At 43.6% G+C, this 12,215-nt stretch overlaps 1 protein-coding gene across 1 annotated transcript in view; it reads left to right on the top strand.

Moving 5' to 3' along the window:
- Positions 1-220: 220 nt before the first annotated feature.
- Positions 221-12,215, top strand: part of LOC140399201 (TNF receptor-associated factor 1-like) — a 73,685-nt gene continuing 61,690 nt past the window's right edge. The window contains exon 1 of the mRNA XM_072488557.1: positions 221-293. The gene's annotated coding sequence lies outside the window, so the exon portion shown is untranslated. The remainder of the gene's footprint in view (positions 294-12,215) is intronic.

The raw sequence follows: 12,215 nt of genomic DNA, 5'->3' as shown, positions 1-12,215 counted from the left end.
AGAGCTCTTGAGATTCGTAATTTGAGTGACAGGCAATGAGTTATTTGACCCGCCGCCCACAGCTCCACAGCTGGCAGGTAAATAAATACTCTTCTGTTACAGTATTTCAGTAGCCAATGAAGACTTTTGCAATTGCAGTGGAGACATGTGATGTAGGGGAATTCCAGAAGCTGCAGCTGTCATTCTTTTGAACAAAATAACAGTTGAGTTTCACTCTAGTGTTTTCTTACAGATAAGACAGAGTTCTAAGAAAGCAAAGGGCTGGTTGTCGCTACAGAAAGTTGGAAAGGCAGGTAAGTCTGTTATTTTAACAAATCGTTTTTTGCATATGTTCTCTAGAAAGAATATATGGGGAACTCAACCCATTGCATGCAATTTTGTTTCGGTCTTTCCTCCGCCAATTGTATAACGTTTTTGTAGCACCTCCTGAAAGTAACCACATTGAGATTAAAGAATCACCAGGAATAATTATACAACAGTGTTCAGAGCAAGAAAATGAGTTGCAACTTTGAAATACAAATAGTTTGTAATGTGCTCTGAACGTTAAGATCAACATTTAATAATGGAATAATTCTACGTTATTTTAAATGCATACTGTAATGTTTCTGGGGATAAGGCTGGTCTAATTCTTTTCAACTCAATTACAATTGTCATGGTTAAAATGTTCAGTCAGTGCCTTCCATGTCATTGTTCGATGACATCTAACAAACAAGGAATCAGAATTGTGACAACTGTGGAAAAATGCTGGGACTTATTTCTCGAGTTCATTAACTGCGTGCATCAATCTCACTCACAAGTTCCTGCCGTGGCGAAGGGACGGTTTTTCTGTTGTCGGATTCTCTCTTCCACGGTGGGGGGAGAGGTTGGACGTGGGGTTTCGGGGGTGGCGACAGGCAGGGATCGAGTGGTTTGGGGACCTGTTTGTGGGGGGGGGGGGGGGGCAGCTTTGCAAGTTGGGAGGACTTGGAGGAGGAATAGGAGTTGGCCAGTGGGACGGGTTCAGATACTTACAGGTTCGAGATTTTGTAAGGAAGCAGGTGCTGTCCTTTCCTGGTTTGCCGCCTTTGGGATTGCAGGATCAGGTGCTGTCGAGGGAATGAGTGCGTGAGAGTAAAGTGTCCAAGATTTATGAGGAGCTAATTGCCTGGGAGGGAGCCCCGATAGGGGAAGTCGAACGGAAATGGGAAATGGGAGGAGGAACTGGGGGGGGGGGGGGGGGGGGGGGGGGGGGGGGATGGAGGCCGGGTTGTGGGAGGAGGCTCTGAGGAGGGTGAATGCATCCTCGTCGTGCGCGAGGCTCCAGTTTAAGGAACTTCATAGGAACGCACATGACAGTGGCTTGGTTGAGTAAGTTTTTTGAGGGGGTGGAGGATAGGTGTGGGCGGAGCATGGGGAGACCTGCGAACGATGTTCACATGTTGTGGGCATGTCTAAAACTGAAAGGGTTCTGGCAGGGGTTCACGGACGTAATAACCTAGGTGTTGAGGGTGAAGGTGGTCCCCAGTCCAGAAATGGTGATATTTGGAGTGTGGGAAGAGCCAGGAGTCCAGTGGCGAGAGAGGCCGATGTTCTGGCCTTTGCCTCTCTGGTAGCCCGGAGACAGATTTTGCTGGAGGGACCCGGAGCCACCGAAACCCGGGTTGCAGGTGAGTGACCTGACAGAGTTCCTAAGATTGGAGAAAATCAAGTTCGTCTTATGAGGGTCAGTTGATGGATTTGCTTGGAGGTGGAAGGCGTTCATCAACTTAAAGGAGAATTGAAGCATCAGCAGGGGGAGGGGGAGATAAAGGGGTTAAAATGGGGAGTGCAGGATGGGAGGAGGGGAATGGTAGGGGGGTAATTAGCTAGTTATTTATTTATTATGATGTTCCTGTTTGCTCTTGCTCTTGTTTTTGTTTGTATTTACTGTTTGTACAAATGCCTCAATAAAAATATTTTTTGGGGAAAAAAGATCTCTCTTCAGCAAGTATTTTATATTTTGTGATTTGCCAAATTTTAAGAATGAAAAAAAAAATCATCTTTCATTTTTCTCTGTTGGTTGTGTTCATTTTCTCTTCTCTCTGGCTGTTTGCTGATCCTCTCTTTCTCAGTCTATTTTCCCCTATTAATCTGTCTGCGTCACTTTTTGAGTCAGTGTGCCAGCCTGGGTGGTGCACAATCCTGTTTGTCAGCCAGGATTCTGATCTGATTAAATGAACACAATCAGCTCTGAGGCCCGGTATACAGTGGATTCATGTCACAATGTGTGTTGTACATGAAGTAATAATGCAGACTTGCATCTGCAGTTCTCCCTCCCACCAAGGATGGTGAATTCCTGACAATACTCTGCAAATTGCAGGCAAACATTGAGTCACAATTACTCCCTTTCGCTTAGGAAATGTCAGTTTTTCTCATTGCCTCCCTAATGGGCATTTACAAACCTGAACTGAGATTTAGGAACATGCTCATAAATTTAAAAAATTTATAGAGGGTTGTGGTAACTTGTATTAGGGGTATTACGGTACCCAGGTTGATGCTGTAAGACCATTGGTGTGGGAGGTACCTGAGACAGCAATATCATTGGTGAAGCCTGCCTGCTGTTTCCGCCCAGTAAGGCGGAGTATAAGAGCCTGTGTCTCCCTAGCAGCTGCATTCTGTACCTGCGCTGCTGGGGGAAACATCTAGTCCAATAAAGCCTTCAATTGTCATCCAATCTCGCTTCTGGAGTTATTGATCGAGCATCAATTTATTGGACTAGATTTTAAAGAATGGAGCTCCGAATCAAGCCGGAGTGTCTGCAGCTCAGCCTCCACGCGGCAAACTCAGCGGCAACCTTCAAACACTGGCTGGCGTGCTTCAACGGGTACCTCAGGACGGCCACAACTACGCCCACAGAGGACCAGAAGATGCAATTTCTTCACTCGAGGGTGAGCCCCGAGATCTACACCCTCATCGAGGACGCGGACGATATTGATATTGATCGAACATCAAGGGTGCAACAATTAAGTTTATTTTCCTCTTTTAACAAACACTTATGTTACCAATTTTTTAAAAAGTTTTAATTGGTCTATGGGAGAATTGTGATCACAGCCAACATATTTGTGCAATGTTAAATGTTCATATTTCCCAGTGTGGAATTTATCAAGACTTTATGCTCATTAATAAAGTATTTAAAAGATATAGAATGGAGGATCATTTGGTCTGTTTTGCCTGTTCTCAGCAAGGTCAAAGCGAGTTCCACTGCCCTGATTTTCATTCCTCTTCAGTGACTTATCCAATTCCTCTTTTGAAAGAGTCAATGAACCTACTTCTATTACGCTTGCAGGCAATGCATTCCAAATCGTAACTATGTAAAAACGTTTTTCGCCATTGTTTTTTTTTCATTCACCTTATACATTAGTGCCCTCTGACTCTTGACCCTTCTGCAATGAGTACAGTTTCTGGCAATCTACTCTGTCTAGACCCCTCAACCTCAGTTTGTCTAATCTACACATGTAACTGAAGTCCCTTTTCCATGGGACCATTCTCATAAATCTTTTCTGCACCTTCTTTAAAGCCTTCACATCCTTCCCAAAGCGTGGTTCCCAGAATTGTATACAGTACTCCAGTTGAGATATTTAAACAACATTTTTTTCCATATAAACCTTTTAAAAGTTAGTCTATACAGGTTAGATAGAAATATACAGGAGTAGAAAAGTCCATTGCAAGTTCCAATGATAGGAGTGAAATAATGTGGAGGATCTTAATGTGCATATTACTCCTACTTTATACTTTACCTCTCCTCAGTTTAATGAGGTAGAATTATAGTCTATGGGCTTCATGTATTTATGCAATGTGTCTGGTTATATTGTGCATTATTTGGTGATTGAAACTGATTATGCTTAGATTTCTTCCTCATTTGGAACTAATTCCAACCGGTTCCTAAATTACAACAGTGACTATACTTCAGAAAACACTTCATCAGTTGTAAAAGCACGTTGGATGTCCTGAGATTGTGGGAGGTGCAATATAAATGCAAGGTTTTCTTTTTCTTTGATTCAACTATTCTTTGTTTGAAACTCTGGAAGTTTGTCTTTTTGTGGGGTAGCACGGTGGCACAATGTGGCACACGGTTAGCACTGCCGTCTCACAGTGCCAGGTACCTAGGTTTGATTCAAGCCTTGGATGACTGTGTGGAGTTTGCATGTTCTCCTCGTGTCTGTGTGGGTTTCCTCCAGGTGCTCCAGTTTCCTCCCACATCCAAAGATGTGCAGGTTAGATGGTTTGGCCATGCTAAATTACACCTTTAGTCTGTTCAAAGATGTGCAGGTGGGTGGCAGGGAATGGGCCTATCTCATATGACACCTTGATGCTTTCAGTTAACCTGTCTGTGTATCTTTGCAATCTCTGTGTCCTCTTCACTGCATACATTCACTCCTATGCGCGATCTACCGGCTACGCTGTGCCGGAAAAGCATCGAACTGTTGCGCAGCGTGGCTGTTCAATGCCAGAAGACCCCACTCTTGGGATCCACCCGGCTCAACGCCTCGCGAGATTCAACGCAATCACGTTTTGGCAAATTTGCATATTAGAGCAAGGCAGTAAGCCTTCCACTAATGTGCAGATTTCCAAGGTACCTGAGGCTTTGGGATTCAATCACTTCACCTTGGAGACCTCGGGTGAGCGTCTTTTGATACTGGCCCCACAAACGGAGACTAGGCGGAATGGCACTCATGGGGGTCTCCAAGGGGATGGGAGGCCCCCAGCTGCATGCCCTTTGGGCAGGCTAGTTCCCTGGTGCTGCCGGTGCCACCTGGGTACCATGGCAGTGCCACCTGGGTGCCATCCTGGCAATGTACAGGTGGCACTACCAGCTGGCAAGGGCACTGCCATGGTGCCAGGTTGGCACTGCCAAGCTAGCATTATTTTGCATCCATGTGATTGGGCCAGGGTTGCCAACCATGGGTGTTAGAGGGTGCGGGGTGGGGGACCCACCTACGTTGCGCTCGGGCTGGGGGGAGGTCGGGGATTTTATTTGTGGGCCTCGGAGATCGGAATGCCACGGAGCTCCCCGTTGCAACAAACGAGACTATGTGCGGCCTCGGCCCCACCTTTCACGTTCAGGCTCCTTATTTAACACGAGTAGCGTTGAATAGCCACGTGTTTCTCGGCACTACACGTGCCGGGAAACACACGGCTAAACGTGCTCGCTAGGGGACCTTGTTCCCTTTTGGGGAGATCGCGCCCCTAATCTTGTTTTGTCAGCAAACTTAGGTAGATTACTCTTGGTCTCTTCATCAAAGTTACTAATATAGATTGTAAATAGTTGATGCTGCAACACCGATCCTTGTGACACTTCACTAATTACAGCCTGCCAACTTGAAAATGTCAGGTTAACTAGCCAGGAGTTCCCTTTTTTCTCTCTCGCTCCCTCCTTTCTTAAATAGCTGTGTTTCATTTGCTAACTTTGCTGGGACTCGATGGGCTGAATGTCCTCCTTCAGCTCCATAACAATTCTGGGATTGTTCAAGAGCCTTGGGAATTTAGCATCCATTGTTTCTGCAGCTACCTCTTCTAGAATCCTTGGATGTGGGTCGCCAGATTTTAGTTCAACCGGAAAGTTCCACCCTTTATTTCTGTTTTATAGGGTCTTCTATTATGAAGGTAGACACAAAATATTTGTTCAATGTCTCTTCCATTTTTTGACTTCTCCTGTCCGCCTCAAAGGGACTGTTAGATAATTGTAAAATCTGTTTTTATATTCCTGGCTTTCTTTATATATATTTGCAAAAGCTCTTATAATCTATTTATATCTTTTTAGTAACCCGAGAGGAGTCTGATGAGTTTCTCAAAAGTCTTTTTATTCAGTAAACACCTACACCAAGGCCCAGGTACCCTCACCAGGTCCTCTCCTTTCTAGTCTGCCTCATACTGGCTGATCTTTTATCCCAGTGCTAGTGAGCTAACCCTGTCCACAAGGGGGTGGGGGAGTTTGCACTCCCAATGAGCACAGGGAAACAATCATCCTCAATTGGATGGGTCAGGTGCAGGTTACGACAATATTTCTGACTAGTTTACTCTTATCCTATTGTTTCCCTTTTTATGTTCCTGCTCACATTTTGCTGCCTTCCAAATCTCTCCCAATCCTCAAGTGTGCTACTATTCTTTGCAACATTATAAGCCTCTTCTTTTAATCCAACAACAGCCTTAACTTATAATAATATTTATTGTCACAAGTAGGCTTACATTGACACTGCAATGAAGTTACTGTGAAAAGCCCCTAGTCGCCACATTCCGGCGCCTGTTCAGAATTCAAAATGTCCAATTCACCTAACAAGCACGTCTTTGGGGACTCGTGAGAGGAAACTGGAGCACCCGACATGCAGACTCCGCACAGACAGTGACCAAGCCAGGAATCAAACCTGGGACCCTGGCACTGTGAAGCAACAGTGCTAACCACTGCTATCATGCCGCTCACTTCCCTAATAATCCACCGGTGGATATTTATTTCTGTGGTTTTGGTTTTTAAGGGTATAATTTTTGATGAATGTTTTAAATTGTTTCATTAAATGTTTCCCACTCTTTATTTGCCACAATACCTATTGCTCGATTTGCACAATCAAACTTCACTAGCGCTCCCTTCAGACCTTTGTAATTGGCTTTAGGTTTAAAACTCTCATTTGGGACTGGAGTATGTTGCTTTCAAACTTAACATGGAATTCAGTTGTATCATGATCACCTTTTCCCAGAAGATCTTTTACTTGAGATTACTAATTAAACCTGCCTCATTGCACATAAATCTAAAATAGTTTTATTCCTAGTTTTTTCCAGAATGTATTGTTCCAGGAAACAGACACAGAAGCATTCTACAAACGCCTCTTCCAGGTGACCTTTGCCAATTTAACTTGTCCTGACTCTGAAGATTAAAGTTCCCCCATGGTATTTACATTGCCTTTGATGCTGGCTTCAATTGTTTATTGCTTAATGCTCAGTCCAACTGTATAACTACTGTTAGGGACTTTAAACTCCCCTTACCAACATTATCTGATATTTGTTACCACTGATCTTAACTCGCTCGCTTAATTCCTTACTTCATCCTTTACTGTCGGGGCTGTTCCTCCTCTTTTTCCATTCTGTCTGACTTTTTGAAGTGTTGTGTACCCTGGAATATTTATTTCCCAACTTAGGCTACTTGGTAACCATGGCTCCATACTGGCAATTAGATCTAAACTATTTAATTTTATTTGTGTTACTATTTCCTCAATCTGATCTTATTACAAATGCTTTGTGCTTTCACTTAATTTATTTTTTTATTACTGCCCTTTGTTCGATGATGCATTATTATCATTAAACTCTGTCTTTGCTGCGAGGGGATCGCAAGATCAAGGAGAAATGGGAGGAGGAGTTGGAGGGGGAGATAGGTTGTGGACTGAGGTGTTGCACAGGGTGAACTCGACCTCCTCGTGTGCGAGGATGAGTTTGATACAGTTTAAGGTGGTACACAGGGTACACATGACTTGGGCGAATGAGTGGGTTCTTCCAGGGGGTGGCAGACGAGTGTGAGAAGTGTGGGTGAGGACCAGCAAATACGCGCATATGTTCTGGGAGTGTGGGAAGTTAGAAAGATACTTAGAGGACACTAGCAAAGATTGTGGGGTAGAGGTCGGGCCGGACCCGATGGTGGTGATTTTTGGGATATTGGAGCTAATGGAGAGGAGGAAGACTTCGCCTCTGGTTGCCCGGCGAAGAATTTTACTGGAATGGTGGTCGACAACGCCGCCAGGGGTGGCGGCCTGGCTAGGGGATTTGTATGACTTCTTCTGTTTGGAGAAGATTAAGTTTGAATGAGGGGTTCAGCGGAGGGTTTTTGAGGCATGGTGGGGATTGTTTGTGACCATTTGTATGGAATTGTTCGTCGTGGCCGGGGGGGGGGGGGGGGCTAAAAAAGGAGGAAACTTGTACAGGCTGTAAAATTGTGAGTTGGGGAGAGTGTTCCCCAGATTATTTATGACTTTGTATTTTTGAATATGTTTGGACTAAATTACATTTTTTTAAAAATTCTGTTTTTGCCTAGCTCACTCTTCCCTTCAACCAAATTGCTACACCGCTTATTGTCTTGACTCCCTTTAGATTTCTAAATCTCCCTTCACCCTCCAATCTTTTAGTTTAAATTCATAGCCCAATTCATAGCCCTAACCCTAACCCTTCTTCACACACCATTCTTTGAGCCAATTGTTTAATATTCTAATTTGTTCGCACGGTGGCGGTGGCACAGTGGTTAGCACTGCTGCCTCACAGTGCCAGGGACCCAAATTCAATTCCAACCTTGGATGACTGACTGTGTGGAGTTTACACGTTTTCCCTGTGTCTGCGTGGGTTTCCTCTGGGTGCTCCAGTTTCTTCCCACAGTCTAAAGATGTGCAGGTTAGGGGGATTGGCCATGCTAAATTGTCCCTTAGTGTCCAACGGTTAGGTGGGGTTATGGGGTTACGGGGATGAGGGGGGGGGGGGAGTGGGCCTCGGTAGGGTGCTCTTTCAGAGAGTCAGTGTACACCTGATGGGCCGAATGGCCTCCTTCTGCACTGTAGGGATTCTATGCCAGTTGGCACGTGGCTCAGGGAACAATCCAAAGATTATTATCTTAGGCTTCTGCACAAAATGATGGGTAACACAACAATAATTGCATACCGAGGATAGGATAACCTGGAACCTTTATGACACGTCCTGTCACTAGCCAAATATATCCCGTAAATAGCAAATTCTGGACATCTTTCAGGTGGAATGAATTCCAACTGATTCCTTTTTTACAACAGTGCACATCAATCGTAAATTAGATCTGTTGGTAAGTATGAAGGTGTTGACGGTTTAGAGATATTGGTAATGAAGAGAAAAGTGGCTGATGCAAAAAATCCCATGCAGTGCAGTGATACATTTGCACTGAAGACTTCATCTTGTTTTTCTACACAGCTATACTCTTGAGCTCCCTGCCCTTCGTTTCCTGTTTTAGAAATAACAAAGATTTACTTACGAACAATGATTGAAATCTTATTGCAAAAGTAAATGAGAAGAAATTGTAGTAGCATACATAAGATATTGTGCAAATTGATTTTCTTGGTGTAACCATCTGAACCTGGTTCTCAACTTCCCTAAGTGTTGCTTTCATGGGCACACACAGAAGTTAAACTAGCAGCTTTGAGTGCACAATGTGCCATGTTGTGGTACAGACTTGAGTTGCACCTTCTGAGTTTTCAGTCGAATGACTTTGCAACCTTGACAGGGCTGCCGGAATCTTGATGAGCTGAACTGAGATGCACCTCTGTGCGGAAATAAAGGGAGATTGGAAGGTAGTACGTTCGACAGCAACATTACATTCTCTGGGATTATTCAGATTCTGCCATGCAGCTAATCTTCCTATGAGGTTTTGAGGATCTAGACTGACCTTACCCAGAGTTAACTTGATTACTTTGAGATTTCCAGTAACCAGGATGTGATGAATCTATTGGGGGGGGGGGGGGGGGGGGGGAGGGGGGGGAGCATGATGGGCATAAGGGGCCAGGAAATTCCTCCAAGCTGTTCCTGATTGTCTGGCATTACTTCACTGGAGGTTTGGCAGAAATTTTGTTTATTCATGTGAAGTACTGTTTCAGTCACACCTCTGCTAAAATGAGCTAAGATTTGAAGAATTTCCTGGGAAGTGAAGTTGTTTTTTCGATTTATTCATTCATGGGATGCATGTGTCATGGGTAAGGCCAGCGTATATTGCCCAATAATAAATGATACGATCATCTAAAAACCCAAAAGTGTAAGAAAGCAGATTTAAAGCAGATAACGTGACAAAACTGCTGAAGTATTCTTGAGTTTCAATTATGTCTCCAGTAACATTATTGCAATTATGCAAAAATACTGCTTCTTAGAAAGAGGCACGGTTGCATTCAACACAAATCTCTGATGGGGGTCTCAGCAAAAAAAACGGTTTGTTATTGAGAAAATAAATATGATCTATGCTTTGCAGTGTACAAAAGAACTTCCCTGGGTCTATGCAAATAGTGTTGAAAATAGTCACACCCATTATTCCCAAACCCCCATGCAAACCCTCCAACCTTTCTATGGGGATGTAATGTTGTTGCCGGGAATTGAGGTTGGAATTCGATTTCACTAAACTATTATGAGTGTTTCCAAAAATAATTTAATTAGTGAAGGAGTGTATCAGAATGGGCAATGGCACACAGGGCGGAACAGAGAGCTTTGCTCATTTTTAGTACCCCAGGTGATTTAGAAACTGCCCATATGAATGCAATGCACATGTGCAAACTTTACATTACATAGAATTCACAGCAGAGAAACAGGCCATTTGGTACAACTACTTATAGTTCACACCATTAGATTTAGGATATGTCTGTGATTAAATCCAACAGTAATTGCTAAGCAAAATAGAAGTGTCTCATCAATCTACAATGCCACTTCCACAATGATATTATGCCTGGTTGCAATCCTTTGGGAGATTATACATTACTTCAAAATACATGAAGTCATGGAAGAATGGGAACAACAATTTTGATTAATCAAACAAATGGCAATGTTTTAAAAATTGTTCATGGAACGCGGGCGCTTCTGGCTGGGGTCAGCATTTATTGCCCATCCCTAATTGCTCTTCAACTGAGTGGTTTGCTAGGCCATTTCAGAGAGCATTTAAGAGTCAACCACATTGCTGTGGATCTGGAGGCACATGTACTCCAGACCAGGTAAGGACAGCAGATTTCCTTTCCTGAAGGGTATTAGTGAACCAGATAGGTTTTTATGACAATCGACAAAGGTTTCATGGTCATCATTAGATTTTCAATTCATTGAATTCAAATTTCACCATCTGCCACGGATCCTCAGATCATTACACTGGGTTTCTAGATTACTAGTCCAGTGACAGTCAAACAACAACCTCGGGTGACTGTCTGTATGGAGTTTGCACATTCTCCCCGTTTCTTTGTGGGTTTCCTCCGGGTGCTCTGGTTTCCTCCCACAGTCCAAAGATGTGCAGGTTAGGTGGATACATAGATACATAGAAGATAGGAGCAGGAGGAGGCCTTTTGGTCCTTTGAGCCTGCTCCGCCATTCATCACGATCATGGCTGATCATCCAACTCAATAGCCTAATCCTGCTTTCTCCCCATAGCCTTTGCTCCCATTCTCCCCAAGTGCTATATCAAGCCACCTCTTGAATATATTCAAAGTTTTAGCATCAACTACTTCCTGTGGCAATGAATTCCACAGGCTCACCACTCTTTGTGTGAAGAAGTGTCTCCTTATCTCTGTCCGAAATGGTTTACCCTGAATCCTCAGGCTGTGACCGCTGGTTCTGGACACACCTATCATTGGTAACATCTTCCCTGCATCTACTCTGTCTAGTCCTGTTAGAATTTTATAAGTCTCTATGAGATCCCCCTCGTTCTTCTGAACAGCTAGAACAATCCCAACCTAGTCAATCTCTCCTCATATGACAGTCCCGCCATCCCTGGAATCAGTCTGGGAAACCTTCGCTGCACTCCCTCGAGAGCAAGAACATCCTTCCTCAGAGAAGGAGACCAAAACTGCACACAATACTCCAAGTGTGGCCTCACCAAGGCACTGTACTATTGCAGCATATCCCTGCTTCTATACTCGAAACCTCTTGCAATGAATTGGATTGGCCATGCTAAATTGCATCTTAGTGTCCAAAGGCTAGGTGGGATTACTGGGATACGGTGGGGGAATGGGCCTAGGTGGAGGGCTCTTTCGGTGAGTGGGCGCAGACTCAATGGGTCGAATGGCCTCCTACTGCACTGTAGGAACTCTATAATTCCATAATTCTATCTTTATAAAAAAAATGTGTAATTGCACAATTAATTCAAATGACTGCTATATACTCTGTCCTGTCCATAATCTACTTCATTATAACAATCTTTCCTGTGATTCTAAATTCAGGATACAGTTAGATGAGTGGGTGATTCAGGGGTTTAGAAAGCTGCAAGTGAAATATTTGATTAAATGCTGTAATAGGCTTTGGGTATAAATTTCAGTCAAATTTATTTGGTATTAATTATTCACAGACATGCTTTGTCCTGTAGTTTTTGCACAATTGGACATAACCACATATTTTTGTTGTATGTAGACAGCAGGTAGAATAATGCAGTGAAGAAGGTGGAAATACACCGTAATATGTAAATTCTGCATGAAGACACAACCAAATGCTTTCTGCAATTAAGAATCTGAGTAAAGAATTGAATT

This window comes from Scyliorhinus torazame, chromosome 22 (assembly GCF_047496885.1).
Source record: "Scyliorhinus torazame isolate Kashiwa2021f chromosome 22, sScyTor2.1, whole genome shotgun sequence".
NCBI lineage: Eukaryota > Metazoa > Chordata > Chondrichthyes > Carcharhiniformes > Scyliorhinidae > Scyliorhinus > Scyliorhinus torazame.
This window is presented reverse-complemented; position numbering and strand designations above follow the sequence as displayed.